Raw genomic sequence first — 25,539 nt, forward strand, 5'->3', positions numbered from 1 at the left:
GCGTCGGAGGCTCCTGTATTATACAATCAATCAGCGGGTGCTACTGTATGTACATGACAGTGTTTGGCAGGAGCAGGCTGAGCTTCTGACGTCAAGCCTCGACAGGAGGAAGTGATACGCTTCTGAGGATCTCTTCCCTCTATGATCGCCTTCAGCGGAAAAAAGGCAAGAACCACAATGCAGCAGGTCTCTTATAGTAGAAGTTAAGGCACTGCTGGGATTCGAACCCAGGATCTCCTGTTTACTAGACAGGCACTTTAACCAACTAAGCCACAGCACCTGAAGACAAGAATATGTAGGGATACCACTGCCTTTATCTGGCAGTTGTTACGCATTTTTACAATTTCAAGACCGTGGCTACGATCCTTGCCAGCCGTTGGAATTGGTCAACACTTGCTCTACGTAACTGCTTCAAATTCTTCCATCCTCATGACATTTTCTCTTCAGGCCACTGCTGTTCACCTCTGTCATGCTCACTGCTGAATGAAGAGGTAGTTGTGTGGCTTCTAGAAAATCTTCATTATCGAACTGTTTTCTCGAGCAGCACTATTGTAATGCCTGCATGGCATGAGCAGAGACATGTTGTGCGAGTGCCTAGCTGACACTTTTGCTCTTTACAGAAAAGGTCTACCTTTATCATGCATCCAGCAAACAATAAAGGTTGTTCTAGGCAAAAGATTTGTCAACATTTGCAAGGTGCTGCTGGGATTCGGACCCAGGATCTCCTGTTTACAAGACAGGCGCTTTAACCAACTAAGCCACAGCACCCTCCGTTAAGATGCTTGACTCATAGTTCAGGGATTATCCAACTACTAAACCCAGTCGCCTGACAGCCGTAAATGTTTATAACGAAGCCGATTGTACACTCTTCATTATTTGAGTCACTCAAGACTCCTATGCTGCTACACTCAGTGGATCGTGATGGTGGCTATTAAAATAAGGAGAATTTGCTGAAACTTCAGCCAGATTTTAGTGATCTACTACTTCAGGAAAGTAAGGAATAGGCCCAAGAGCTTTGCGTGGACTGTATTTTCTTGAAATCACTGATGTAATGTACTCACAGACTTTGCGTCGGAGGCTCCTGTATTATACAATCAATCAGCGGGTGCTACTGTATGTACATGACAGTGTTTGGCAGGAGCAGGCTGAGCTTCTGACGTCAAGCCTCGACAGGAGGAAGTGATACGCTTCTGAGGATCTCTTCCCTCTATGATCGCCTTCAGCGGAAAAAAGGCAAGAACCACAATGCAGCAGGTCTCTTATAGTAGAAGTTAAGGCACTGCTGGGATTCGAACCCAGGATCTCCTGTTTACTAGACAGGCACTTTAACCAACTAAGCCACAGCACCTGAAGACAAGAATATGTAGGGATACCACTGCCTTTATCTGGCAGTTGTTACGCATTTTTACAATTTCAAGACCGTGGCTACGATCCTTGCCAGCCGTTGGAATTGGTCAACACTTGCTCTACGTAACTGCTTCAAATTCTTCCATCCTCATGACATTTTCTCTTCAGGCCACTGCTGTTCACCTCTGTCATGCTCACTGCTGAATGAAGAGGTAGTTGTGTGGCTTCTAGAAAATCTTCATTATCGAACTGTTTTCTCGAGCAGCACTATTGTAATGCCTGCATGGCATGAGCAGAGACATGTTGTGCGAGTGCCTAGCTGACACTTTTGCTCTTTACAGAAAAGGTCTACCTTTATCATGCATCCAGCAAACAATAAAGGTTGTTCTAGGCAAAAGATTTGTCAACATTTGCAAGGTGCTGCTGGGATTCGGACCCAGGATCTCCTGTTTACAAGACAGGCGCTTTAACCAACTAAGCCACAGCACCCTCCATTAAGATGCTTGACTCATAGTTCAGGGATTATCCAACTACTAAACCCAGTCGCCTGACAGCCGTAAATGTTTATAACGAAGCCGATTGTACACTCTTCATTATTTGAGTCACTCAAGACTCCTATGCTGCTACACTCAGTGGATCGTGATGGTGGCAATTAAAATAAGGAGAATCTGCTGAAACTTCAGCATGATTTTAGTGATCTACTACTTCAGGAAAGTAAGGAATAGGCCCAAGAGCTTTGCGTGGATTGTATTTTCTTGAAATTACTGATGTAATGTACTCACAGACTTTGCGTCGTAGGTTCCTGTATTATACAATCAATCAGCGGGTGCTACTGTATGTACATGACAGTGTTTGGCAGGAGCAGGCTGAGCTTCTGACGTCAAGCCTCAACAGGAGGAAGTGATACGCTTCTGAGGATCTCTTCCCTCTATGATCGCCTTCAGCGGAAAAAAGGCAAGAACCACAATGCAGCAGGTCTCTTACAGTAGAGGCTAAGGCACTGCTGGGATTTGAACCCAGGATCTCCTGTTTACTAGACAGGCACTTTAACCAACTAAGCCACAGCGCCAGAAGAGAAGAATATGTAGGGATACCACTGCCTTTATCTGGCAGTTGTTACGCATTTTTACAATTTCAAGACCGTAGCTACGATCCTTGCCAGCCGTTGGAATTGGTCAACACTTGCTGTACGTAACTGCTTCAAATTCTTCCATCCTCATGACATTTTCTCTTCAAGCCACTGCTGTTCACCTCTGTCATGCTCACTCCTGAATGAAGAGGTAGTTGTGTGGCTTCTAGAAAATCTTCATTATCGAACTGTTTTCTCGAGCAGCACTATTGTAATGCCTGCATGGCATGAGCAGAGACATGTTGTGCGAGTGCCTAGCTGACACTTTTGCTCTTTACAGAAAAGGTCTACCTTTATCATGCATCCAGCAAACAATAATGGTTGTTCTAGGCAAAAGATTTGTCAACATTTGCAAGGTGCTGCTGGGATTCTGACCCAGGATCTCCTGTTTACAAGACAGGCGCTTTAACCAACTAAGCCACAGCACCCTCCATTAAGATGCTTGACTCATAGTTCAGGGATTATCCAACTACTAAACCCAGTCGCCTGACAGCCGTAAATGTTTATAACGAAGCCGATTGTACACTCTTCATTATTTGAGTCACTCAAGACTCCTATGCTGCTACACTCAGTGGATCGTGATGGTGGCAATTAAAATAAGGAGAATCTGCTGAAACTTCAGCATGATTTTAGTGATCTACTACTTCAGGAAAGTAAGGAATAGGCCCAAGAGCTTTGCGTGGATTGTATTTTCTTGAAATTACTGATGTAATGTACTCACAGACTTTGCGTCGGAGGTTCCTGTATTATACAATCAATCAGCGGGTGCTACTGTATGTACATGACAGTGTTTGGCAGGAGCAGGCTGAGCTTCTGACGTCAAGCCTCAACAGGAGGAAGTGATACGCTTCTGAGGATCTCTTCCCTCTATGATCGCCTTCAGCGGAAAAAAGGCAAGAACCACAATGCAGCAGGTCTCTTACAGTAGAGGTTAAGGCACTGCTGGGATTTGAACCCAGGATCTCCTGTTTACTAGACAGGCACTTTAACCAACTAAGCCACAGCGCCAGAAGACAAGAATATGTAGGGATACCACTGCCTTTATCTGGCAGTTGTTACGCATTTTTACAATTTCAAGACCGTAGCTACGATCCTTGCCAGCCGTTGGAATTGGTCAACACTTGCTGTACGTAACTGCTTCAAATTCTTCCATCCTCATGACATTTTCTCTTCAAGCCACTGCTGTTCACCTCTGTCATGCTCACTCCTGAATGAAGAGGTAGTTGTGTGGCTTCTAGAAAATCTTCATTATCGAACTGTTTTCTCGAGCAGCACTATTGTAATGCCTGCATGGCATGAGCAGAGACATGTTGTGCGAGTGCCTAGCTGACACTTTTGCTCTTTACATGAAAGGTCTACCTTTATTATGCATCCAGCATACAATAATGGTTGTTCTAGGGAAAAGATTCGCCAATATTTGCAAGGTGCTGCTGGGATTCGGACCCAGGATCTCCTGTTTACGAGACAAGCGCTTTAACCAACTAAGCCACAGCACCCTCCGTTAAGACACTTGACTCATAGTTCAGGGATTATCCAACTACTAAACCCAGTCGCCTGACAGCCGTAAATGTTTATAACGAAGCCGATAGTACACTCTTCATTATTTGAGTCACTCAAGACTCCTATGCTGCTACACTCAGTGGATCGTGATGGTGGCAATTAAAATAAGGAGAATCTGCTGAAACTTCAGCCAGATTTTAGTGATCTACTACTTCAGGAAAGTAAGGAATAGGCCCAAGAGCTTTGCGTGGACTGTATTTTCTTGAAATCACTGATGTAATGTACTCACAGACTTTGCGTCGGAGGCTCCTGTATTATACAATCAATCAGCGGGTGCTACTGTATGTACATGACAGTGTTTGGCAGGAGCAGGCTGAGCTTCTGACGTCAAGCCTCAACAGGAGGAAGTGATACGCTTCTGAGGATCTCTTCCCTCTATGATCGCCTTCAGCGGAAAAAAGGCAAGAACCACAATGCAGCAGGTCTCTTACAGTAGAAGTTAAGGCACTGCTGGGATTTGAACCCAGGATCTCCTGTTTACTAGACAGGCACTTTAACCAACTAAGCCACAGCGCCTGAAGACAAGAATATGCAGGGATACCACTGCCTTTATCTGGCAGTTGTTACGCATTTTTACAATTTCAAGACCGTGGCTACGATCCTTGCCAGCCGTTGGAATTGGTCAACACTTGCTGTACGTAACTGCTTCAAATTCTTCCATCCTCATGACATTTTCTCTTCAAGCCACTGCTGTTCACCTCTGTCATGCTCACTCCTGAATGAAGAGGTAGTTGTGTGGCTTCTAGAAAATCTTCATTATCGAACTGTTTTCTCGAGCAGCACTATTGTAATGCCTGCATGGCATGAGCAGAGACATGTTGTGCGAGTGCCTAGCTGACACTTTTGCTCTTTACAGAAAAGGTCTACCTTTATCATGCATCCAGCTGACAAAAAGGTTGTTCTAGGGAAAAGATTCGCTAATATTTGCAAGGTGCTGCTGGGATTCGGACCCAGGATCTCCTGTTTACGAGACAGGCGCTTTAACCAACTAAGCCACAGCACCCTCCGTTAAGACACTTGACTCATAGTTCAGGGATTATCCAACTACTAAACCCAGTAGCCTGACAGCCGTAAATGTTTATAACGAAGCCGATAGTACACTCTTCATTATTTGAGTCACTCAAGACTCCTATGCTGCTACACTCAGTGGATCGTGATGGTGGCAATTAAAATAAGGAGAATCTGCTGAAACTTCAGCCAGATTTTAGTGATCTACTACTTCAGGAAAGTAAGGAATAGGCCCAAGAGCTTTGCGTGGACTGTATTTTCTTGAAATCACTGATGTAATGTACTCACAGACTTTGCGTCGGAGGCTCCTGTATTATACAATCAATCAGCGGGTGCTACTGTATGTACATGATAGTGTTTAGCAGGAGCAGGGTGAGCTTCTGACGTCAAGCCTCAACAGGAGGAAGTGATACGCTTCTGAGGATCTCTTCCCTCTATGATCGCCTTCAGCGGAAAAAAGGCAAGAACCACAATGCAGCAGGTCTCTTACAGTAGAGGTTAAGGCACTGCTGGGATTTGAACCCAGGATCTCCTGTTTACTAGACAGGCACTTTAACCAACTAAGCCACAGCGCCAGAAGACAGGAATAGGTAGGGACACCACTGCCTTTATCTGGCAGTTGTTACGCATTTTTACAATTTCAAGACCGTGGCTACGATCCTTGCCAGCAGTTGGAATTGGTCAACACTTGCTGTACGTAACTGCTTCAAATTCTTCCATCCTCATGACATTTTCTCTTCAGGCCACTGCTGTTCACCTCTGTCATGCTCACTCCTGAATGAAGAGGTAGTTGTGTGGCTTCTAGAAAATCTTCATTATCGAACTGTTTTCTCGAGCAGCACTATTGTAATGCCTGCATGGCATGAGCAGAGACATGTTGTGCGAGTGCCTAGCTGACACTTTTGCTCTTTACAGAAAAGGTCTACCTTTATCATGCATCCAGCAGACAATAAAGGTTGTTCTAGGCAAAAGATTCGCCAACATTTGCAAGGTGCTGCTGGGATTCGGACCCAGGATCTCCTGTTTACGAGACAGGCGCTTTAACCAACTAAGCCACAGCACCCTCCGTTAAGACACTTGACTCATAGTTCAGGGATTATCCAACTACTAAACCCAGTAGCCTGACAGCCGTAAATGTTTATAACGAAGCCGATTGTACACTCTTCATTATTTGAGTCACTCAAGACTCCTATGCTGCTACACTCAGTGGATCGTGATGGTGGCAATTAAAATAAGGAGAATCTGCTGAAACTTCAGCCAGATTTTAGTGATCTACTACTTCAGGAAAGTAAGGAATAGGCCCAAGAGCTTTGCGTGGACTGTATTTTCTTGAAATCACTCATGTAATGTACTCACAGACTTTGCGTCGGAGGCTCCTGTATTATACAATCAATCAGCGGGTGCTACTGTATGTACATGACAGTGTTTAGCAGGAGCAGGGTGAGCTTCTGACGTCAAGCCTCAACAGGAGGAAGTGATACGCTTCTGAGGATCTCTTCCCTCTATGATCGCCTTCAGCGGAAAAAAGGCAAGAACCACAATGCAGCAGGTCTCTTACAGTAGAGGTTAAGGCACTGCTGGGATTTGAACCCAGGATCTCCTGTTTACTAGACAGGCACTTTAACCAACTAAGCCACAGCGCCAGAAGACAGGAATAGGTAGGGACACCACTGCCTTTATCTGGCAGTTGTTACGCATTTTTACAATTTCAAGACCGTGGCTACGATCCTTGCCAGCCGTTGGAATTGGTCAACACTTGCTGTACGTAACTGCTTCAAATTCTTCCATCCTCATGACATTATCTCTTCAGGCCACTGCTGTTCACCTCTGTCATGCTCACTCCTGAATGAAGAGGTAGTTGTGTGGCTTCTAGAAAATCTTCATTATCGAACTGTTTTCTCGAGCAGCACTATTGTAATGCCTGCATGGCATGAGCAGAGACATGTTGTGCGAGTGCCTAGCTGACACTTTTGCTCTTTACAGAAAAGGTCTACCTTTATCATGCATCCAGCAGACAATAAAGGTTGTTCTAGGCAAAAGATTCGCCAACATTTGCAAGGTGCTGCTGGGATTCGGACCCAGGATCTCCTGTTTACGAGACAGGCGCTTTAACCAACTAAGCCACAGCACCCTCCGTTAAGACACTTGACTCATAGTTCAGGGATTATCCAACTACTAAACCCAGTAGCCTGACAGCCGTAAATGTTTATAACGAAGCCGATAGTACACTCTTCATTATTTGAGTCACTCAAGACTCCTATGCTGCTACACTCAGTGGATCGTGATGGTGGCAATTAAAATAAGGAGAATCTGCTGAAACTTCAGCCAGATTTTAGTGATCTACTACTTCAGGAAAGTAAGGAATAGGCCCAAGAGCTTTGCGTGGACTGTATTTTCTTGAAATCAAAGATGTTATGTACTCACAGACTTTGCGTCGGAGGCTCCTGTATTATACAATCAATCAGCGGGTGCTACTGTATGTACATGACAGTGTTTAGCAGGAGCAGGGTGAGCTTCTGACGTCAAGCCTCAACAGGAGGAAGTGATATGCTTCTGAGGATCTCTTCCCTCTATGATCGCCTTCAGCGGAAAAAAGGCAAGAACCACAATGCAGCAGGTCACTTATAGTAGAAGTTAAGGCACTGCTGGGATTTGAACCCAGGATCTCCTGTTTACTAGACAGGCACTTTAACCAACTAAGCCACAGGGCCAGAAGACAGGAATAGGTAGGGATACCACTGCCTTTATCTGGCAGTTGTTACGCATTTTTACAATTTCAAGACCGTGGCTACGATCCTTGCCAGCCGTTGGAATTGGTCAACACTTACTCTACGTAACTGCTTCAAATTCTTCCATCCTCATGACATTATCTCTTCAGGCCACTGCTGTTCACCTCTGTCATGCTCACTGCTGAATGAAGAGGTAGTTGTGTGGCTTCTAGAAAATCTTCATTATCGAACTGTTTTCTCGAGCAGCACTATTGTAATGCCTGCATGGCATGAGCAGAGACATGTTGTGCGAGTGCCTAGCTGACACTTTTGCTCTTTACAGAAAAGGTCTACCTTCATCATGCATCCAGCAAACAATAAAGGTTGTTCTAGGCAAAAGATTTGTCAACATTAACAAGGTGCTGCTGGGATTCGGACCCAGGATCTCCTGTTTACAAGACAGGCGCTTTAACCAACTAAGCCACAGCACCCTCCGTTAAGATGCTTGACTCATAGTTCAGGGATTATCCAACTACTAAACCCAGTCGCCTGACAGCCGTAAATGTTTATAACGAAGCCGATTGTACACTCTTCATTATTTGAGTCACTCAAGACTCCTATGCTGCTACACTCAGTGGATCGTGATGGTGGCAATTAAAATAAGGAGAATCTGCTGAAACTTCAGCCTGATTTTAGTGATCTACTACTTCAGGAAAGTAAGGAATAGGCCCAAGACCTTTGCGTGGACTGTATTTTCTTGAAATCAAAGATGTTATGTACTCACAGACTTTGCGTCGGAGGCTCCTGTATTATACAATCAATCAGCGGGTGCTACTGTATGTACATGACAGTGTTTGGCAGGAGCAGGCTGAGCTTCTGACGTCAAGCCTCAACAGGAGGAAGTGATACGCTTCTGAGGATCTCTTCCCTCTATGATCGCCTTCAGCGGAAAAAAGGCAAGAACCACAATGCAGCAGGTCTCTTACAGTAGAAGTTAAGGCACTGCTGGGATTTGAACCCAGGATCTCCTGTTTACTAGACAGGCACTTTAACCAACTAAGCCACAGCGCCAGAAGACAAGAATATGTAGGGATACCACTGCCTTTATCTGGCAGTTGTTACGCATTTTTACAATTTCAAGACCGTGGCTACGATCCTTGCCAGCCGTTGGAATTGGTCAACACTTGCTGTACGTAACTGCTTCAAATTCTTCCATCCTCATGACATTTTCTCTTCAAGCCACTGCTGTTCACCTCTGTCATGCTCACTCCTGAATGAAGAGGTAGTTGTGTGGCTTCTAGAAAATCTTCATTATCGAACTGTTTTCTCGAGCAGCACTATTGTAATGCCTGCATGGCATGAGCAGAGACATGTTGTGCGAGTGCCTAGCTGACACTTTTGCTCTTTACAGAAAAGGTCTACCTTTATCATGCATCCAGCTGACAAAAAGGTTGTTCTAGGGAAAAGATTCGCTAATATTTGCAAGGTGCTGCTGGGATTCGGACCCAGGATCTCCTGTTTACGAGACAGGCGCTTTAACCAACTAAGCCACAGCACCCTCCGTTAAGACACTTGACTCATAGTTCAGGGATTATCCAACTACTTAACCCAGTAGCCTGACAGCCGTAAATGTTTATAACGAAGCCGATTGTACACTCTTCATTATTTGAGTCACTCAAGACTCCTATGCTGCTACACTCAGTGGATCGTGATGGTGGCAATTAAAATAAGGAGAATCTGCTGAAACTTCAGCCAGATTTTAGTGATCTACTACTTCAGGAAAGTAAGGAATAGGCCCAAGAGCTTTGCGTGGACTGTATTTTCTTGAAATCACTCATGTAATGTACTCACAGACTTTGCGTCGGAGGCTCCTGTATTATACAATCAATCAGCGGGTGCTACTGTATGTACATGACAGTGTTTAGCAGGAGCAGGGTGAGCTTCTGACGTCAAGCCTCAACAGGAGGAAGTGATACGCTTCTGAGGATCTCTTCCCTCTATGATCGCCTTCAGCGGAAAAAAGGCAAGAACCACAATGCAGCAGGTCTCTTACAGTAGAGGTTAAGGCACTGCTGGGATTTGAACCCAGGATCTCCTGTTTACTAGACAGGCACTTTAACCAACTAAGCCACAGCGCCAGAAGACAGGAATAGGTAGGGACACCACTGCCTTTATCTGGCAGTTGTTACGCATTTTTACAATTTCAAGACCGTGGCTACGATCCTTGCCAGCCGTTGGAATTGGTCAACACTTGCTGTACGTAACTGCTTCAAATTCTTCCATCCTCATGACATTATCTCTTCAGGCCACTGCTGTTCACCTCTGTCATGCTCACTCCTGAATGAAGAGGTAGTTGTGTGGCTTCTAGAAAATCTTCATTATCGAACTGTTTTCTCGAGCAGCACTATTGTAATGCCTGCATGGCATGAGCAGAGACATGTTGTGCGAGTGCCTAGCTGACACTTTTGCTCTTTACAGAAAAGGTCTACCTTTATCATGCATCCAGCAGACAATAAAGGTTGTTCTAGGCAAAAGATTCGCCAACATTTGCAAGGTGCTGCTGGGATTCGGACCCAGGATCTCCTGTTTACGAGACAGGCGCTTTAACCAACTAAGCCACAGCACCCTCCGTTAAGACACTTGACTCATAGTTCAGGGATTATCCAACTACTAAACCCAGTAGCCTGACAGCCGTAAATGTTTATAACGAAGCCGATAGTACACTCTTCATTATTTGAGTCACTCAAGACTCCTATGCTGCTACACTCAGTGGATCGTGATGGTGGCAATTAAAATAAGGAGAATCTGCTGAAACTTCAGCCAGATTTTAGTGATCTACTACTTCAGGAAAGTAAGGAATAGGCCCAAGAGCTTTGCGTGGACTGTATTTTCTTGAAATCAAAGATGTTATGTACTCACAGACTTTGCGTCGGAGGCTCCTGTATTATACAATCAATCAGCGGGTGCTACTGTATGTACATGACAGTGTTTAGCAGGAGCAGGGTGAGCTTCTGACGTCAAGCCTCAACAGGAGGAAGTGATATGCTTCTGAGGATCTCTTCCCTCTATGATCGCCTTCAGCGGAAAAAAGGCAAGAACCACAATGCAGCAGGTCACTTATAGTAGAAGTTAAGGCACTGCTGGGATTTGAACCCAGGATCTCCTGTTTACTAGACAGGCACTTTAACCAACTAAGCCACAGCGCCAGAAGACAGGAATAGGTAGGGATACCACTGCCTTTATCTGGCAGTTGTTACGCATTTTTACAATTTCAAGACCGTGGCTACGATCCTTGCCAGCCGTTGGAATTGGTCAACACTTACTCTACGTAACTGCTTCAAATTCTTCCATCCTCATGACATTATCTCTTCAGGCCACTGCTGTTCACCTCTGTCATGCTCACTGCTGAATGAAGAGGTAGTTGTGTGGCTTCTAGAAAATCTTCATTATCGAACTGTTTTCTCGAGCAGCACTATTGTAATGCCTGCATGGCATGAGCAGAGACATGTTGTGCGAGTGCCTAGCTGACACTTTTGCTCTTTACAGAAAAGGTCTACCTTCATCATGCATCCAGCAAACAATAAAGGTTGTTCTAGGCAAAAGATTTGTCAACATTAACAAGGTGCTGCTGGGATTCGGACCCAGGATCTCCTGTTTACAAGACAGGCGCTTTAACCAACTAAGCCACAGCACCCTCCGTTAAGATGCTTGACTCATAGTTCAGGGATTATCCAACTACTAAACCCAGTCGCCTGACAGCCGTAAATGTTTATAACGAAGCCGATTGTACACTCTTCATTATTTGAGTCACTCAAGACTCCTATGCTGCTACACTCAGTGGATCGTGATGGTGGCAATTAAAATAAGGAGAATCTGCTGAAACTTCAGCCTGATTTTAGTGATCTACTACTTCAGGAAAGTAAGGAATAGGCCCAAGACCTTTGCGTGGACTGTATTTTCTTGAAATCAAAGATGTTATGTACTCACAGACTTTGCGTCGGAGGCTCCTGTATTATACAATCAATCAGCGGGTGCTACTGTATGTACATGACAGTGTTTGGCAGGAGCAGGCTGAGCTTCTGACGTCAAGCCTCAACAGGAGGAAGTGATACGCTTCTGAGGATCTCTTCCCTCTATGATCGCCTTCAGCGGAAAAAAGGCAAGAACCACAATGCAGCAGGTCTCTTACAGTAGAAGTTAAGGCACTGCTGGGATTTGAACCCAGGATCTCCTGTTTACTAGACAGGCACTTTAACCAACTAAGCCACAGCGCCAGAAGACAAGAATATGTAGGGATACCACTGCCTTTATCTGGCAGTTGTTACGCATTTTTACAATTTCAAGACCGTGGCTACGATCCTTGCCAGCCGTTGGAATTGGTCAACACTTGCTGTACGTAACTGCTTCAAATTCTTCCATCCTCATGACATTTTCTCTTCAAGCCACTGCTGTTCACCTCTGTCATGCTCACTCCTGAATGAAGAGGTAGTTGTGTGGCTTCTAGAAAATCTTCATTATCGAACTGTTTTCTCGAGCAGCACTATTGTAATGCCTGCATGGCATGAGCAGAGACATGTTGTGCGAGTGCCTAGCTGACACTTTTGCTCTTTACATGAAAGGTCTACCTTTATCATGCATCCAGCATACAATAATGGTTGTTCTAGGGAAAAGATTCGCCAACATTTGCAAGGTGCTGCTGGGATTCGGACCCAGGATCTCCTGTTTACGAGACAGGCGCTTTAACCAACTAAGCCACAGCACCCTCCGTTAAGACACTTGACTCATAGTTCAGGGATTATCCAACTACTAAACCCAGTAGCCTGACAGCCGTAAATGTTTATAACGAAGCCGATAGTACACTCTTCATTATTTGAGTCACTCAAGACTCCTATGCTGCTACACTCAGTGGATCGTGATGGTGGCAATTAAAATAAGGAGAATCTGCTGAAACTTCAGCCAGATTTTAGTGATCTACTACTTCAGGAAAGTAAGGAATAGGCCCAAGAGCTTTGCGTGGACTGTATTTTCTTGAAATCACTGATGTAATGTACTCACAGACTTAGCGTCGGAGGCTCCTGTATTATACAATCAATCAGCGGGTGCTACTGTAAGTACATGACAGTGTTTAGCAGGAGCAGGGTGAGCTTCTGACGTCAAGCCTCAACAGGAGGAAGTGATATGCTTCTGAGGATCTCTTCCCTCTATGATCGCCTTCAGCGGAAAAAAGGCAAGAACCACAATGCAGCAGGTCTCTTATAGTAGAAGTTAAGGCACTGCTGGGATTTGAACCCAGGATCTCCTGTTTACTAGACAGGCACTTTAACCAACTAAGCCACAGCGCCAGAAGACAGGAATAGGTAGGGATACCACTGCCTTTATCTGGCAGTTGTTACGCATTTTTACAATTTCAAGACCGTGGCTACGATCCTTGCCAGCCGTTGGAATTGGTCAACACTTGCTCTACGTAACTGCTTCAAATTCTTCCATCCTCATGACATTTTCTCTTCAGGCCACTGCTGTTCACCTCTGTCATGCTCACTGCTGAATGAAGAGGTAGTTGTGTGGCTTCTAGAAAATCTTCATTATCGAACTGTTTTCTCGAGCAGCACTATTGTAATGCCTGCATGGCATGAGCAGAGACATGTTGTGCGAGTGCCTAGCTGACACTTTTGCTCTTTACAGAAAAGGTCTACCTTTATCATGCATCCAGCAAACAATAAAGGTTGTTCTAGGCAAAAGATTTGTCAACATTTGCAAGGTGCTGCTGGGATTCGGACCCAGGATCTCCTGTTTACAAGACAGGCGCTTTAACCAACTAAGCCACAGCACCCTCCATTAAGATGCTTGACTCATAGTTCAGGGATTATCCAACTACTAAACCCAGTCGCCTGACAGCCGTAAATGTTTATAACGAAGCCGATTGTACACTCTTCATTATTTGAGTCACTCAAGACTCCTATGCTGCTACACTCAGTGGATCGTGATGGTGGCAATTAAAATAAGGAGAATCTGCTGAAACTTCAGCCTGATTTTAGTGATCTACTACTTCAGGAAAGTAAGGAATAGGCCCAAGAGCTTTGCGTGGATTGTATTTTCTTGAAATCAAAGATGTTATGTACTCACAGACTTTGCGTCGGACGTTCCTGTATTATACAATCAATCAGCGGGTGCTACTGTATGTACATGACAGTGTTTGGCAGGAGCAGGCTGAGCTTCTGACGTCAAGCCTCAACAGGAGGAAGTGATACGCTTCTGAGGATCTCTTCCCTCTATGATCGCCTTCAGCGGAAAAAAGGCAAGAACCACAATGCAGCAGGTCTCTTACAGTAGAAGTTAAGGCACTGCTGGGATTTGAACCCAGGATCTCCTGTTTACTAGACAGGCACTTTAACCAACTAAGCCACAGCGCCAGAAGACAAGAATATGTAGGGATACCACTGCCTTTATCTGGCAGTTGTTACGCATTTTTACAATTTCAAGACCGTAGCTACGATCCTTGCCAGCCGTTGGAATTGGTCAACACTTGCTGTACGTAACTGCTTCAAATTCTTCCATCCTCATGACATTTTCTCTTCAAGCCACTGCTGTTCACCTCTGTCATGCTCACTCCTAAATGAAGAGGTAGTTGTGTGGCTTCTAGAAAATCTTCATTATCGAACTGTTTTCTCGAGCAGCAGTATTGTAATGCCTGCATGGCATGAGCAGAGACATGTTGTGCGAGTGCCTAGCTGACACTTTTGCTCTTTACATGAAAGGTCTACCTTTATCATGCATCCAGCATACAATAATGGTTGTTCTAGGGAAAAGTTTCGCCAACATTTGCAAGGTGCTGCTGGGATTCGGACCCAGGATCTCCTGTTTACGAGACAGGCGCTTTAACCAACTAAGCCACAGCACCCTCTGTTAAGACACTTGACTCATAGTTCAGGGATTATCCAACTACTAAACCCAGTAGCCTGACAGCCGTAAATGTTTATAACGAAGCCGATAGTACACTCTTCATTATTTGAGTCACTCAAGACTCCTATGCTGCTACACTCAGTGGATCGTGATGGTGGCAATTAAAATAAGGAGAATCTGCTGAAACTTCAGCCAGATTTTAGTGATCTACTACTTCAGGAAAGTAAGGAATAGGCCCAAGAGCTTTGCGTGGACTGTATTTTCTTGAAATCAAAGATGTTATGTACTCACAGACTTTGCGTCGGAGGCTCCTGTATTATACAATCAATCAGCGGGTGCTACTGTATGTACATGACAGTGTTTGGCAGGAGCAGGCTGAGCTTCTGACGTCAAGCCTCAACAGGAGGAAGTGATACGCTTCTGAGGATCTCTTCCCTCTATGATCGCCTTCAGCGGAAAAAAGGCAAGAACCACAATGCAGCAGGTCTCTTACAGTAGAAGTTAAGGCACTGCTGGGATTTGAACCCAGGATCTCCTGTTTACTAGACAGGCACTTTAACCAACTAAGCCACAGCGCCAGAAGACAAGATTATGTAGGGATACCACTGCCTTTATCTGGCAGTTGTTACGCATTTTTACAATTTCAAGACCGTGGCTACGATCCTTGCCAGCCGTTGGAATTGGTCAACACTTGCTGTACGTAACTGCTTCAAATTCTTCCATCCTCATGACATTTTCTCTTCAAGCCACTGCTGTTCACCTCTGTCATGCTCACTCCTGAATGAAGAGGTAGTTGTGTGGCTTCTAGAAAATCTTCATTATCGAACTGTTTTCTCGAGCAGCACTATTGTAATGCCTGCATGGCATGAGCAGAGACATGTTGTGCGAGTGCCTAGCTGACACTTTTGCTCTTTACAGAAAAGGTCTACCTTTATCATGCATCCAGCAGACAATAAAGGTTGTTCTATGCAAAAGATTCGCCAACATTTGCAAGGTGCTGCTGGGATTCGGACCCAGGATCTCCTGTTTACGAGACAGGCGCTTTAACCAACTAAGCCACAGCACCCTCCGTTAAGACACTTGACTCATAGTTCAGGGATTATCCAACTACTAAACCCAGTAGCCTGACAGCCGTAAATGTTTATAACGAAGCCGATAGTACACTCTTCATTATTTGAGTCACTCAAGACTCCTATGCTGCTACACTCAGTGGATCGTGATGGTGGCAATTAAAATAAGGAGAATCTGCTGAAACTTCAGCCTGATTTTAGTGATCTACTACTTCAGGAAAGTAAGGAATAGGCCCAAGAGCTTTGCGTGGACTGTATTTTCTTGAAATCAAAGATGTTATGTACTCACAGACTTTGCGTCGGAGGCTCCTGTATTATACAATCAATCAGCGGGTGCTACTGTATGTACATGACAGTGTTTGGCAGGAGCAGGCTGAGCTTCTGACGTCAAGCCTCAACAGGAGGAAGTGATACGCTTCTGAGGATCTCTTCCCTCTATGATCGCCTTCAGCGGAAAAAAGGCAAGAACCACAATGCAGCAGGTCTCTTACAGTAGAAGTTAAGGCACTGCTGGGATTCGAACCCAGGATCTCCTGTTTACTAGACAGGCACTTTAACCAACTAAGCCACAGCGCCTGAAGACAAGAATATGTAGGGATACCACTGCCTTTATCTGGCAGTTGTTACGCATTTTTACAATTTCAAGACCGTGGCTACGATCCTTGCCAGCCGTTGGAATTGGTCAACACTTGCTGTAAGTAACTGCTTCAAATTCTTCCATCCTCATGACATTTTCTCTTCAAGCCACTGCTGTTCACCTCTGTCATGCTCACTCCTGAATGAAGAGGTAGTTGTGTGGCTTCTAGAAAATCTTCATTATCGAACTGTTTTCTCGAGCAGCACTATTGTAATGCCTGCATGGCATGAGCAGAGACATGTTGTGCGAGTGCCTAGCTGACACTTTTGCTCTTTACATGAAAGGTCTACCTTTATCATGCATCCAGCATACAATAATGGTTGTTCTAGGGAAAAGATTCGCCAATATTTGCAAGGTGCTGCTGGGATTCGGACCCAGGATCTCCTGTTTACGAGACAGGCGCTTTAACCAACTAAGCCACAGCACCCTCTGTTAAGACACTTGACTCATAGTTCAGGGATTATCCAACTACTAAACCCAGTAGCCTGACAGCCGTAAATGTTTATAACGAAGCCGATAGTACACTCTTCATTATTTGAGTCACTCAAGACTCCTATGCTGCTACACTCAGTGGATCGTGATGGTGGCAATTAAAATAAGGAGAATCTGCTGAAACTTCAGCCAGATTTTAGTGATCTACTACTTCAGGAAAGTAAGGAATAGGCCGAAGAGCTTTGCGTGGACTGTATTTTCTTGAAATCAAAGATGTTATGTACTCACAGACTTTGCGTCGGAGGCTCCTGTATTATACAATCAATCAGCGGGTGCTACTGTATGTACATGACAGTGTTTGGCAGGAGCAGGCTGAGCTTCTGACGTCAAGCCTCAACAGGAGGAAGTGATACGCTTCTGAGGATCTCTTCCCTCTATGATCGCCTTCAGCGGAAAAAAGGCAAGAACCACAATGCAGCAGGTCTCTTACAGTAGAAGTTAAGGCACTGCTGGGATTTGAACCCAGGATCTCCTGTTTACTAGACAGGCACTTTAACCAACTAAGCCACAGCGCCAGAAGACAAGATTATGTAGGGATACCACTGCCTTTATCTGGCAGCTGTTACGCATTTTTACAATTTCAAGACCGTGGCTACGATCCTTGCCAGCCGTTGGAATTGGTCAACACTTGCTGTACGTAACTGCTTCAAATTCTTCCATCCTCATGACATTTTCTCTTCAAGCCACTGCTGTTCACCTCTGTCATGCTCACTCCTGAATGAAGAGGTAGTTGTGTGGCTTCTAGAAAATCTTCATTATCGAACTGTTTTCTCGAGCAGCACTATTGTAATGCCTGCATGGAATGAGCAGAGACATGTTGTGCGAGTGCCTAGCTGACACTTTTGTTCTTTACAGAAAAGATCTACCTTTATCATGCATCCAGCAGACAATAAAGGTTGTTCTAGGCAAAAGATTCGCCAACATTTGCAAGGTGCTGCTGGGATTCGGACCCAGGATCTCCTGTTTACGAGACAGGCGCTTTAACCAACTAAGCCACAGCACCCTCCGTTAAGACACTTGACTCATAGTTCAGGGATTATCCAACTACTAAATCCAGTAGCCTGACAGCCGTAAATGTTTATAACGAAGCCGATAGTACACTCTTCATTATTTGAGTCACTCAAGACTCCTATGCTGCTACACTCAGTGGATCGTGATGGTGGCAATTAAAATAAGGAGAATCTGCTGAAACTTCAGCCAGATTTTAGTGATCTACTACTTCAGGAAAGTAAGGAATAGGCCCAAGAGCTTTGCGTGGACTGTATTTTCTTGAAATCAAAGATGTTATGTACTCACAGACTTTGCGTCGGAGGCTCCTGTATTATACAATCAATCAGCGGGTGCTACTGTATGTACATGACAGTGTTTGGCAGGAGCAGGCTGAGCTTCTGACGTCAAGCCTCAACAGGAGGAAGTGATACGCTTCTGAGGATCTCTTCCCTCTATGATCGCCTTCAGCGGAAAAAAGGCAAGAACCACAATGCAGCAGGTCTCTTACAGTAGAAGTTAAGGCACTGCTGGGATTTGAACCCAGGATCTCCTGTTTACTAGACAGGCACTTTAACCAACTAAGCCACAGCGCCAGAAGACAGGAATATGTAGGGATACCACTGCCTTTATCTGGCAGTTGTTACGCATTTTTACAATTTCAAGACCGTGGCTACGATCCTTGCCAGCCGTTGGAATTGGTCAACACTTGCTCTACGTAACTGCTTCAAATTCTTCCATCCTCATGACATTTTCTCTTCAGGCCACTGCTGTTCACCTCTGTCATGCTCACTGCTGAATGAAGAGGTAGTTGTGTGGCTTCTAGAAAATCTTCATTATCGAACTGTTTTCTCGAGCAGCACTATTGTAATGCCTGCATGGCATGAGCAGAGACATGTTGTGCGAGTGCCTAGCTGACACTTTTGCTCTTTACAGAAAAGGACTACCTTTATCATGCATCCAGCTGACAAAAAGGTTGTTCTAGGCAAAAGATTTGTCAACATTAACAAGGTGCTGCTGGGATTCGGACCCAGGATCTCCTGTTTACAAGACAGGCGCTTTAACCAACTAAGCCACAGCACCCTCTGTTAAGACTTTTGACTCATAGTTCAGTGATTATCCAACTACTAAACCCAGTAGCCTGACAGCCGTAAATGTTTATAACGAAGCCGATTGTACACTCTTCATTATTTGAGTCACTCAAGACTCCTATGCTGCTACACTCAGTGGATCGTGATGGTGGCAATTAAAATAAGGAGAATCTGCTGAAACTTCAGCCAGATTTTAGTGATCTACTACTTCAGGAAAGTAAGGAATAGGCCCAAGAGCTTTGCGTGGACTGTATTTTCTTGAAATCACTGATGTAATGTACTCACAGACTTTGCGTCGGAGGCTCCTGTATTATACAATCAATCAGCGGGTGCTAGTGTATGTACATGACAGTGTTTAGCAGGAGCAGGGTGAGCTTCTGACGTCAAGCCTCAACAGGAGGAAGTGATACGCTTCTGAGGATCTCTTCCCTCTATGATCGCCTTCAGCGGAAAAAAGGCAAGAACCACGATGCAGCAGGTCTCTTACAGTAGAGGTTAAGGCACTGCTGGGATTTGAACCCAGGATCTCCAGTTTACTAGACAGGCACTTTAACCAACTAAGCCACAGCGCCAGAAGACAGGAATAGGTAGGGATACCACTGCCTTTATCTGGCAGTTGTTACGCATTTTTACAATTTCAAGACCGTGGCTACGATCCTTGCCAGCCGTTGGAATTGGTCAACACTTGCTCTACGTAACTGCTTCAAATTCTTCCATCCTCATGACATTTTCTCTTCAGGCCACTGCTGTTCACCTCTGTCATGCTCACTCCTGAATGAAGAGGTAGTTGTGTGGCTTCTAGAAAATCTTCATTATCGAACTGTTTTCTCGAGCAGCACTATTGTAATGCCTGCATGGCATGAGCAGAGACATGTTGTGCAAGTGCCTAGCTGACACTTTTGCTCTTTACAGAAAAGGTCTACCTTTATCATGCATCCAGCTGACAAAAAGGTTGTTCTAGGCAAAAGATTTGTCAACATTAACAAGGTGCTGCTGGGATTCGGACCCAGGATCTCCTGTTTACAAGACAGGCGCTTTAACCAACTAAGCCACAGCACCCTCCGTTAAGACTCTTGACTCATAGTTCAGTGATTATCCAACTACTAAACCCAGTAGCCTGACAGCCGTAAATGTTTATAACGAAGCCGATTGTACACTCTTCATTATTTGAGTCACTCAAGACTCCTATGCTGCTACACTCAGTGGATCGTGATGGTGGCAATTAAAATAAGGAGAATCTGCTGAAACTTCAGCCAGATTTTAGTGATCTACTACTTCAGGAAAGTAAGGAATAGGCCCAAGAGCTTTGCGTGGACTGTATTTTCTTGAAATCAAAGATGTTATGTACTCACAGACTTTGCGTCGGAGGCTCCTGTATTATACAATCAATCAGCGGGTGCTACTGTATGTACATGACAGTGTTTAGCAGGAGCAGGGTGAGCTTCTGACGTCAAGCCTCAACAGGAGGAAGTGATACGCTTCTGAGGATCTCTTCCCTCTATGATCGCCTTCAGCGGAAAAAAGGCAAGAACCACAACGCAGCAGGTCTCTTACAGTAGAGGTTAAGGCACTGCTGGGATTTTAACCCAGGATCTCCTGTTTACTAGACAGGCACTTTAACCAACTAAGCCACAGCGCCAGAAGACAGGAATAGGTAGGGATACCACTGCCTTTATCTGGCAGTTGTTACGCATTTTTACAATTTCAAGACCGTGGCTACGATCCTTGCCAGCCGTTGGAATTGGTCAACACTTGCTGTACGTAACTGCTTCAAATTCTTCCATCCTCATGACATTTTCTCTTCAGGCCACTGCTGTTCACCTCTGTCATGCTCACTGCTGAATGAAGAGGTAGTTGTGTGGCTTCTAGAAAATCTTCATTATCGAACTGTTTTCTCGAGCAGCACTATTGTAATGCCTGCATGGCATGAGCAGAGACATGTTGTGCGAGTGCCTAGCTGACACTTTTGCTCTTTACAGAAAAGGACTACCTTTATCATGCATCCAGCTGACAAAAAGGTTGTTCTAGGCAAAAGATTTGTCAACATTAACAAGGTGCTGCTGGGATTCGGACCCAGGATCTCCTGTTTACAAGACAGGCGCTTTAACCAACTAAGCCACAGCACCCTCTGTTAAGACTTTTGACTCATAGTTCAGTGATTATCCAACTACTAAACCCAGTAGCCTGACAGCCGTAAATGTTTATAACGAAGCCGATTGTACACTCTTCATTATTTGAGTCACTCAAGACTCCTATGCTGCTACACTCAGTGGATCGTGATGGTGGCAATTAAAATAAGGAGAATCTGCTGAAACTTCAGCCAGATTTTAGTGATCTACTACTTCAGGAAAGTAAGGAATAGGCCCAAGAGCTTTGCGTGGACTGTATTTTCTTGAAATCACTGATGTAATGTACTCACAGACTTTGCGTCGGAGGCTCCTGTATTATACAATCAATCAGCGGGTGCTACTGTATCTACATGACAGTGTTTAGCAGGAGCAGGGTGAGCTTCTGACGTCAAGCCTCAACAGGAGGAAGTGATACGCTTCTGAGGATCTCTTCCCTCTATGATCGCCTTCAGCGGAAAAAAGGCAAGAACCACAATGCAGCAGGTCTCTTACAGTAGAGGTTAAGGCACTGCTGGGATTTGAACCCAGGATCTCCTGTTTACTAGACAGGCACTTTAACCAACTAAGCCACAGCGCCAGAAGACAGGAATAGGTAGGGATACCACTGCCTTTATCTGGCAGTTGTTACGCATTTTTACAATTTCAAGACCGTGGCTACGATCCTTGCCAGCCGTTGGAATTGGTCAACACTTGCTCTACGTAACTGCTTCAAATTCTTCCATCCTCATGACATTTTCTCTTCAGGCCACTGCTGTTCACCTCTGTCATGCTCACTCCTGAATGAAGAGGTAGTTGTGTGGCTTCTAGAAAATCTTCATTATCGAACTGTTTTCTCGAGCAGCACTATTGTAATGCCTGCATGGCATGAGCAGAGACATGTTGTGCAAGTGCCTAGCTGACACTTTTGCTCTTTACAGAAAAGGTCTACCTTTATCATGCATCCAGCTGACAAAAAGGTTGTTCTAGGCAAAAGATTTGTCAACATTAACAAGGTGCTGCTGGGATTCGGACCCAGGATCTCCTGTTTACAAGACAGGCGCTTTAACCAACTAAGCCACAACACCCTCCGTTAAGACTCTTGTCTCATAGTTCAGTGTTTATCCAACTACTAAACCCAGTAGCCTGACAGCCGTAAATGTTTATAACGAAGCCGATTGTACACTCTTCATTATTTGAGTCACTCAAGACTCCTATGCTGCTACACTCAGTGGATCGTGATGGTGGCAATTAAAATAAGGAGAATCTGCTGAAACTTCAGCCTGATTTTAGTGATCTACTACTTCAGGAAAGTAAGGAATAGGCCCAAGAGCTTTGCGTGGACTGTATTTTCTTGAAATCAAAGATGTTATGTACTCACAGACTTTGCGTCGGAGGCTCCTGTATTATACAATCAATCAGCGGGTGCTACTGTATGTACATGACAGTGTTTGGCAGGAGCAGGCTGAGCTTCTGACGTCAAGCCTCAACAGGAGGAAGTGATACGCTTCTGAGGATCTCTTCCCTCTATGATCGCCTTCAGCGGAAAAAAGGCAAGAACCACAATGCAGCAGGTCTCTTACAGTAGAAGTTAAGGCACTGCTGGGATTCGAACCCAGGATCTCCTGTTTACTAGACAGGCACTTTAACCAACTAAGCCACAGCGCCTGAAGACAAGAATATGTAGGGATACCACTGCCTTTATCTGGCAGTTGTTACGCATTTTTACAATTTCAAGACCGTGGCTACGATCCTTGCCAGCCGTTGGAATTGGTCAACACTTGCTGTAAGTAACTGCTTCAAATTCTTCCATCCTCATGACATTTTCTCTTCAAGCCACTGCTGTTCACCTCTGTCATGCTCACTCCTGAATGAAGAGGTAGTTGTGTGGCTTCTAGAAAATCTTCATTATCGAACTGTTTTCTCGAGCAGCACTATTGTAATGCCTGCATGGCATGAGCAGAGACATGTTGTGCGAGTGCCTAGCTGACACTTTTGCTCTTTACATGAAAGGTCTACCTTTATCATGCATCCAGCATACAATAATGGTTGTTCTAGGGAAAAGATTCGCCAATATTTGCAAGGTGCTGCTGGGATTCGGACCCAGGATCTCCTGTTTACGAGACAGGCGCTTTAACCAACTAAGCCACAGCACCCTCTGTTAAGACACTTGACTCATAGTTCAGGGATTATCCAACTACTAAACCCAGTAGCCTGACAGCCGTAAATGTTTATAACGAAGCCGATAGTACACTCTTCATTATTTGAGTCACTCAAGACTCCTATGCTGCTACACTCAGTGGATCGTGATGGTGGCAATTAAAATAAGGAGAATCTGCTGAAACTTCAGCCAGATTTTAGTGATCTACTACTTCAGGAAAGTAAGGAATAGGCCGAAGAGCTTTGCGTGGACTGTATTTTCTTGAAATCAAAGATGTTATGTACTCACAGACTTTGCGTCGGAGGCTCCTGTATTATACAATCAATCAGCGGGTGCTACTGTATGTACATGACAGTGTTTGGCAGGAGCAGGCTGAGCTTCTGACGTCAAGCCTCAACAGGAGGAAGTGATACGCTTCTGAGGATCTCTTCCCTCTATGATCGCCTTCAGCGGAAAAAAGGCAAGAACCACAATGCAGCAGGTCTCTTACAGTAGAAGTTAAGGCACTGCTGGGATTTGAACCCAGGATCTCCTGTTTACTAGACAGGCACTTTAACCAACTAAGCCACAGCGCCAGAAGACAAGATTATGTAGGGATACCACTGCCTTTATCTGGCAGCTGTTACGCATTTTTACAATTTCAAGACCGTGGCTACGATCCTTGCCAGCCGTTGGAATTGGTCAACACTTGCTGTACGTAACTGCTTCAAATTCTTCCATCCTCATGACATTTTCTCTTCAAGCCACTGCTGTTCACCTCTGTCATGCTCACTCCTGAATGAAGAGGTAGTTGTGTGGCTTCTAGAAAATCTTCATTATCGAACTGTTTTCTCGAGCAGCACTATTGTAATGCCTGCATGGAATGAGCAGAGACATGTTGTGCGAGTGCCTAGCTGACACTTTTGTTCTTTACAGAAAAGATCTACCTTTATCATGCATCCAGCAGACAATAAAGGTTGTTCTAGGCAAAAGATTCGCCAACATTTGCAAGGTGCTGCTGGGATTCGGACCCAGGATCTCCTGTTTACGAGACAGGCGCTTTAACCAACTAAGCCACAGCACCCTCCGTTAAGACACTTGACTCATAGTTCAGGGATTATCCAACTACTAAATCCAGTAGCCTGACAGCCGTAAATGTTTATAACGAAGCCGATAGTACACTCTTCATTATTTGAGTCACTCAAGACTCCTATGCTGCTACACTCAGTGGATCGTGATGGTGGCAATTAAAATAAGGAGAATCTGCTGAAACTTCAGCCAGATTTTAGTGATCTACTACTTCAGGAAAGTAAGGAATAGGCCCAAGAGCTTTGCGTGGACTGTATTTTCTTGAAATCAAAGATGTTATGTACTCACAGACTTTGCGTCGGAGGCTCCTGTATTATACAATCAATCAGCGGGTGCTACTGTATGTACATGACAGTGTTTGGCAGGAGCAGGCTGAGCTTCTGACGTCAAGCCTCAACAGGAGGAAGTGATACGCTTCTGAGGATCTCTTCCCTCTATGATCGCCTTCAGCGGAAAAAAGGCAAGAACCACAATGCAGCAGGTCTCTTACAGTAGAAGTTAAGGCACTGCTGGGATTTGAACCCAGGATCTCCTGTTTACTAGACAGGCACTTTAACCAACTAAGCCACAGCGCCAGAAGACAGGAATATGTAGGGATACCACTGCCTTTATCTGGCAGTTGTTACGCATTTTTACAATTTCAAGACCGTGGCTACGATCCTTGCCAGCCGTTGGAATTGGTCAACACTTGCTCTACGTAACTGCTTCAAATTCTTCCATCCTCATGACATTTTCTCTTCAGGCCACTGCTGTTCACCTCTGTCATGCTCACTGCTGAATGAAGAGGTAGTTGTGTGGCTTCTAGAAAATCTTCATTATCGAACTGTTTTCTCGAGCAGCACTATTGTAATGCCTGCATGGCATGAGCAGAGACATGTTGTGCGAGTGCCTAGCTGACACTTTTGCTCTTTACAGAAAAGGACTACCTTTATCATGCATCCAGCTGACAAAAAGGTTGTTCTAGGCAAAAGATTTGTCAACATTAACAAGGTGCTGCTGGGATTCGGACCCAGGATCTCCTGTTTACAAGACAGGCGCTTTAACCAACTAAGCCACAGCACCCTCTGTTAAGACTTTTGACTCATAGTTCAGTGATTATCCAACTACTAAACCCAGTAGCCTGACAGCCGTAAATGTTTATAACGAAGCCGATTGTACACTCTTCATTATTTGAGTCACTCAAGACTCCTATGCTGCTACACTCAGTGGATCGTGATGGTGGCAATTAAAATAAGGAGAATCTGCTGAAACTTCAGCCAGATTTTAGTGATCTACT

General features: G+C 44.8%; 48 non-coding genes across 48 annotated transcripts; all 48 read right to left on the minus strand.

The window, feature by feature from the left end:
* Window positions 1–206: 206 nt before the first annotated feature.
* trnat-agu (transfer RNA threonine (anticodon AGU)) lies at window positions 207–280 on the minus strand. The gene has a single exon. It is a non-coding gene; the product is annotated as a tRNA-Thr (tRNA).
* Window positions 281–694: 414 nt separating this feature from the next.
* On the minus strand, window positions 695–768 carry trnat-ugu (transfer RNA threonine (anticodon UGU)). The gene has a single exon. It is a non-coding gene; the product is annotated as a tRNA-Thr (tRNA).
* A 506-nt stretch (window positions 769–1,274) lies between these two features.
* trnat-agu (transfer RNA threonine (anticodon AGU)) lies at window positions 1,275–1,348 on the minus strand. Its single transcript has one exon. It is a non-coding gene; the product is annotated as a tRNA-Thr (tRNA).
* A 414-nt stretch (window positions 1,349–1,762) lies between these two features.
* Window positions 1,763–1,836, minus strand: trnat-ugu (transfer RNA threonine (anticodon UGU)). Its single transcript has one exon. It is a non-coding gene; the product is annotated as a tRNA-Thr (tRNA).
* A 506-nt stretch (window positions 1,837–2,342) lies between these two features.
* trnat-agu (transfer RNA threonine (anticodon AGU)) lies at window positions 2,343–2,416 on the minus strand. The gene has a single exon. It is a non-coding gene; the product is annotated as a tRNA-Thr (tRNA).
* A 414-nt stretch (window positions 2,417–2,830) lies between these two features.
* Window positions 2,831–2,904, minus strand: trnat-ugu (transfer RNA threonine (anticodon UGU)). Its single transcript has one exon. It is a non-coding gene; the product is annotated as a tRNA-Thr (tRNA).
* Window positions 2,905–3,410: 506 nt separating this feature from the next.
* Window positions 3,411–3,484, minus strand: trnat-agu (transfer RNA threonine (anticodon AGU)). The gene has a single exon. It is a non-coding gene; the product is annotated as a tRNA-Thr (tRNA).
* A 414-nt stretch (window positions 3,485–3,898) lies between these two features.
* On the minus strand, window positions 3,899–3,972 carry trnat-cgu (transfer RNA threonine (anticodon CGU)). Its single transcript has one exon. It is a non-coding gene; the product is annotated as a tRNA-Thr (tRNA).
* A 506-nt stretch (window positions 3,973–4,478) lies between these two features.
* On the minus strand, window positions 4,479–4,552 carry trnat-agu (transfer RNA threonine (anticodon AGU)). Its single transcript has one exon. It is a non-coding gene; the product is annotated as a tRNA-Thr (tRNA).
* A 413-nt stretch (window positions 4,553–4,965) lies between these two features.
* trnat-cgu (transfer RNA threonine (anticodon CGU)) lies at window positions 4,966–5,039 on the minus strand. The gene has a single exon. It is a non-coding gene; the product is annotated as a tRNA-Thr (tRNA).
* Window positions 5,040–5,545: 506 nt separating this feature from the next.
* On the minus strand, window positions 5,546–5,619 carry trnat-agu (transfer RNA threonine (anticodon AGU)). The gene has a single exon. It is a non-coding gene; the product is annotated as a tRNA-Thr (tRNA).
* Window positions 5,620–6,033: 414 nt separating this feature from the next.
* trnat-cgu (transfer RNA threonine (anticodon CGU)) lies at window positions 6,034–6,107 on the minus strand. The gene has a single exon. It is a non-coding gene; the product is annotated as a tRNA-Thr (tRNA).
* A 506-nt stretch (window positions 6,108–6,613) lies between these two features.
* On the minus strand, window positions 6,614–6,687 carry trnat-agu (transfer RNA threonine (anticodon AGU)). The gene has a single exon. It is a non-coding gene; the product is annotated as a tRNA-Thr (tRNA).
* A 414-nt stretch (window positions 6,688–7,101) lies between these two features.
* trnat-cgu (transfer RNA threonine (anticodon CGU)) lies at window positions 7,102–7,175 on the minus strand. Its single transcript has one exon. It is a non-coding gene; the product is annotated as a tRNA-Thr (tRNA).
* Window positions 7,176–7,681: 506 nt separating this feature from the next.
* trnat-agu (transfer RNA threonine (anticodon AGU)) lies at window positions 7,682–7,755 on the minus strand. Its single transcript has one exon. It is a non-coding gene; the product is annotated as a tRNA-Thr (tRNA).
* A 414-nt stretch (window positions 7,756–8,169) lies between these two features.
* trnat-ugu (transfer RNA threonine (anticodon UGU)) lies at window positions 8,170–8,243 on the minus strand. Its single transcript has one exon. It is a non-coding gene; the product is annotated as a tRNA-Thr (tRNA).
* Window positions 8,244–8,749: 506 nt separating this feature from the next.
* On the minus strand, window positions 8,750–8,823 carry trnat-agu (transfer RNA threonine (anticodon AGU)). The gene has a single exon. It is a non-coding gene; the product is annotated as a tRNA-Thr (tRNA).
* A 413-nt stretch (window positions 8,824–9,236) lies between these two features.
* Window positions 9,237–9,310, minus strand: trnat-cgu (transfer RNA threonine (anticodon CGU)). Its single transcript has one exon. It is a non-coding gene; the product is annotated as a tRNA-Thr (tRNA).
* Window positions 9,311–9,816: 506 nt separating this feature from the next.
* On the minus strand, window positions 9,817–9,890 carry trnat-agu (transfer RNA threonine (anticodon AGU)). The gene has a single exon. It is a non-coding gene; the product is annotated as a tRNA-Thr (tRNA).
* A 414-nt stretch (window positions 9,891–10,304) lies between these two features.
* trnat-cgu (transfer RNA threonine (anticodon CGU)) lies at window positions 10,305–10,378 on the minus strand. Its single transcript has one exon. It is a non-coding gene; the product is annotated as a tRNA-Thr (tRNA).
* Window positions 10,379–10,884: 506 nt separating this feature from the next.
* trnat-agu (transfer RNA threonine (anticodon AGU)) lies at window positions 10,885–10,958 on the minus strand. Its single transcript has one exon. It is a non-coding gene; the product is annotated as a tRNA-Thr (tRNA).
* A 414-nt stretch (window positions 10,959–11,372) lies between these two features.
* Window positions 11,373–11,446, minus strand: trnat-ugu (transfer RNA threonine (anticodon UGU)). Its single transcript has one exon. It is a non-coding gene; the product is annotated as a tRNA-Thr (tRNA).
* Window positions 11,447–11,952: 506 nt separating this feature from the next.
* Window positions 11,953–12,026, minus strand: trnat-agu (transfer RNA threonine (anticodon AGU)). The gene has a single exon. It is a non-coding gene; the product is annotated as a tRNA-Thr (tRNA).
* Window positions 12,027–12,440: 414 nt separating this feature from the next.
* Window positions 12,441–12,514, minus strand: trnat-cgu (transfer RNA threonine (anticodon CGU)). Its single transcript has one exon. It is a non-coding gene; the product is annotated as a tRNA-Thr (tRNA).
* Window positions 12,515–13,020: 506 nt separating this feature from the next.
* On the minus strand, window positions 13,021–13,094 carry trnat-agu (transfer RNA threonine (anticodon AGU)). Its single transcript has one exon. It is a non-coding gene; the product is annotated as a tRNA-Thr (tRNA).
* A 414-nt stretch (window positions 13,095–13,508) lies between these two features.
* Window positions 13,509–13,582, minus strand: trnat-ugu (transfer RNA threonine (anticodon UGU)). The gene has a single exon. It is a non-coding gene; the product is annotated as a tRNA-Thr (tRNA).
* A 506-nt stretch (window positions 13,583–14,088) lies between these two features.
* On the minus strand, window positions 14,089–14,162 carry trnat-agu (transfer RNA threonine (anticodon AGU)). Its single transcript has one exon. It is a non-coding gene; the product is annotated as a tRNA-Thr (tRNA).
* Window positions 14,163–14,576: 414 nt separating this feature from the next.
* Window positions 14,577–14,650, minus strand: trnat-cgu (transfer RNA threonine (anticodon CGU)). The gene has a single exon. It is a non-coding gene; the product is annotated as a tRNA-Thr (tRNA).
* Window positions 14,651–15,156: 506 nt separating this feature from the next.
* trnat-agu (transfer RNA threonine (anticodon AGU)) lies at window positions 15,157–15,230 on the minus strand. The gene has a single exon. It is a non-coding gene; the product is annotated as a tRNA-Thr (tRNA).
* Window positions 15,231–15,644: 414 nt separating this feature from the next.
* trnat-cgu (transfer RNA threonine (anticodon CGU)) lies at window positions 15,645–15,718 on the minus strand. The gene has a single exon. It is a non-coding gene; the product is annotated as a tRNA-Thr (tRNA).
* A 506-nt stretch (window positions 15,719–16,224) lies between these two features.
* Window positions 16,225–16,298, minus strand: trnat-agu (transfer RNA threonine (anticodon AGU)). The gene has a single exon. It is a non-coding gene; the product is annotated as a tRNA-Thr (tRNA).
* A 414-nt stretch (window positions 16,299–16,712) lies between these two features.
* trnat-cgu (transfer RNA threonine (anticodon CGU)) lies at window positions 16,713–16,786 on the minus strand. Its single transcript has one exon. It is a non-coding gene; the product is annotated as a tRNA-Thr (tRNA).
* A 506-nt stretch (window positions 16,787–17,292) lies between these two features.
* On the minus strand, window positions 17,293–17,366 carry trnat-agu (transfer RNA threonine (anticodon AGU)). Its single transcript has one exon. It is a non-coding gene; the product is annotated as a tRNA-Thr (tRNA).
* A 414-nt stretch (window positions 17,367–17,780) lies between these two features.
* trnat-cgu (transfer RNA threonine (anticodon CGU)) lies at window positions 17,781–17,854 on the minus strand. Its single transcript has one exon. It is a non-coding gene; the product is annotated as a tRNA-Thr (tRNA).
* Window positions 17,855–18,360: 506 nt separating this feature from the next.
* trnat-agu (transfer RNA threonine (anticodon AGU)) lies at window positions 18,361–18,434 on the minus strand. The gene has a single exon. It is a non-coding gene; the product is annotated as a tRNA-Thr (tRNA).
* Window positions 18,435–18,847: 413 nt separating this feature from the next.
* Window positions 18,848–18,921, minus strand: trnat-ugu (transfer RNA threonine (anticodon UGU)). The gene has a single exon. It is a non-coding gene; the product is annotated as a tRNA-Thr (tRNA).
* A 506-nt stretch (window positions 18,922–19,427) lies between these two features.
* On the minus strand, window positions 19,428–19,501 carry trnat-agu (transfer RNA threonine (anticodon AGU)). Its single transcript has one exon. It is a non-coding gene; the product is annotated as a tRNA-Thr (tRNA).
* Window positions 19,502–19,914: 413 nt separating this feature from the next.
* On the minus strand, window positions 19,915–19,988 carry trnat-ugu (transfer RNA threonine (anticodon UGU)). The gene has a single exon. It is a non-coding gene; the product is annotated as a tRNA-Thr (tRNA).
* Window positions 19,989–20,494: 506 nt separating this feature from the next.
* On the minus strand, window positions 20,495–20,568 carry trnat-agu (transfer RNA threonine (anticodon AGU)). The gene has a single exon. It is a non-coding gene; the product is annotated as a tRNA-Thr (tRNA).
* A 413-nt stretch (window positions 20,569–20,981) lies between these two features.
* Window positions 20,982–21,055, minus strand: trnat-ugu (transfer RNA threonine (anticodon UGU)). The gene has a single exon. It is a non-coding gene; the product is annotated as a tRNA-Thr (tRNA).
* A 506-nt stretch (window positions 21,056–21,561) lies between these two features.
* Window positions 21,562–21,635, minus strand: trnat-agu (transfer RNA threonine (anticodon AGU)). Its single transcript has one exon. It is a non-coding gene; the product is annotated as a tRNA-Thr (tRNA).
* A 413-nt stretch (window positions 21,636–22,048) lies between these two features.
* Window positions 22,049–22,122, minus strand: trnat-ugu (transfer RNA threonine (anticodon UGU)). The gene has a single exon. It is a non-coding gene; the product is annotated as a tRNA-Thr (tRNA).
* A 506-nt stretch (window positions 22,123–22,628) lies between these two features.
* trnat-agu (transfer RNA threonine (anticodon AGU)) lies at window positions 22,629–22,702 on the minus strand. Its single transcript has one exon. It is a non-coding gene; the product is annotated as a tRNA-Thr (tRNA).
* A 414-nt stretch (window positions 22,703–23,116) lies between these two features.
* Window positions 23,117–23,190, minus strand: trnat-cgu (transfer RNA threonine (anticodon CGU)). The gene has a single exon. It is a non-coding gene; the product is annotated as a tRNA-Thr (tRNA).
* Window positions 23,191–23,696: 506 nt separating this feature from the next.
* Window positions 23,697–23,770, minus strand: trnat-agu (transfer RNA threonine (anticodon AGU)). The gene has a single exon. It is a non-coding gene; the product is annotated as a tRNA-Thr (tRNA).
* Window positions 23,771–24,184: 414 nt separating this feature from the next.
* Window positions 24,185–24,258, minus strand: trnat-cgu (transfer RNA threonine (anticodon CGU)). Its single transcript has one exon. It is a non-coding gene; the product is annotated as a tRNA-Thr (tRNA).
* Window positions 24,259–24,764: 506 nt separating this feature from the next.
* Window positions 24,765–24,838, minus strand: trnat-agu (transfer RNA threonine (anticodon AGU)). Its single transcript has one exon. It is a non-coding gene; the product is annotated as a tRNA-Thr (tRNA).
* A 413-nt stretch (window positions 24,839–25,251) lies between these two features.
* On the minus strand, window positions 25,252–25,325 carry trnat-ugu (transfer RNA threonine (anticodon UGU)). The gene has a single exon. It is a non-coding gene; the product is annotated as a tRNA-Thr (tRNA).
* Window positions 25,326–25,539: the final 214 nt, after the last annotated feature.

The sequence above is a fragment of the Brienomyrus brachyistius genome, unplaced genomic scaffold, assembly GCF_023856365.1.
Source record: "Brienomyrus brachyistius isolate T26 unplaced genomic scaffold, BBRACH_0.4 scaffold50, whole genome shotgun sequence".
Taxonomy (NCBI): Eukaryota; Metazoa; Chordata; class Actinopteri; order Osteoglossiformes; family Mormyridae; genus Brienomyrus; species Brienomyrus brachyistius.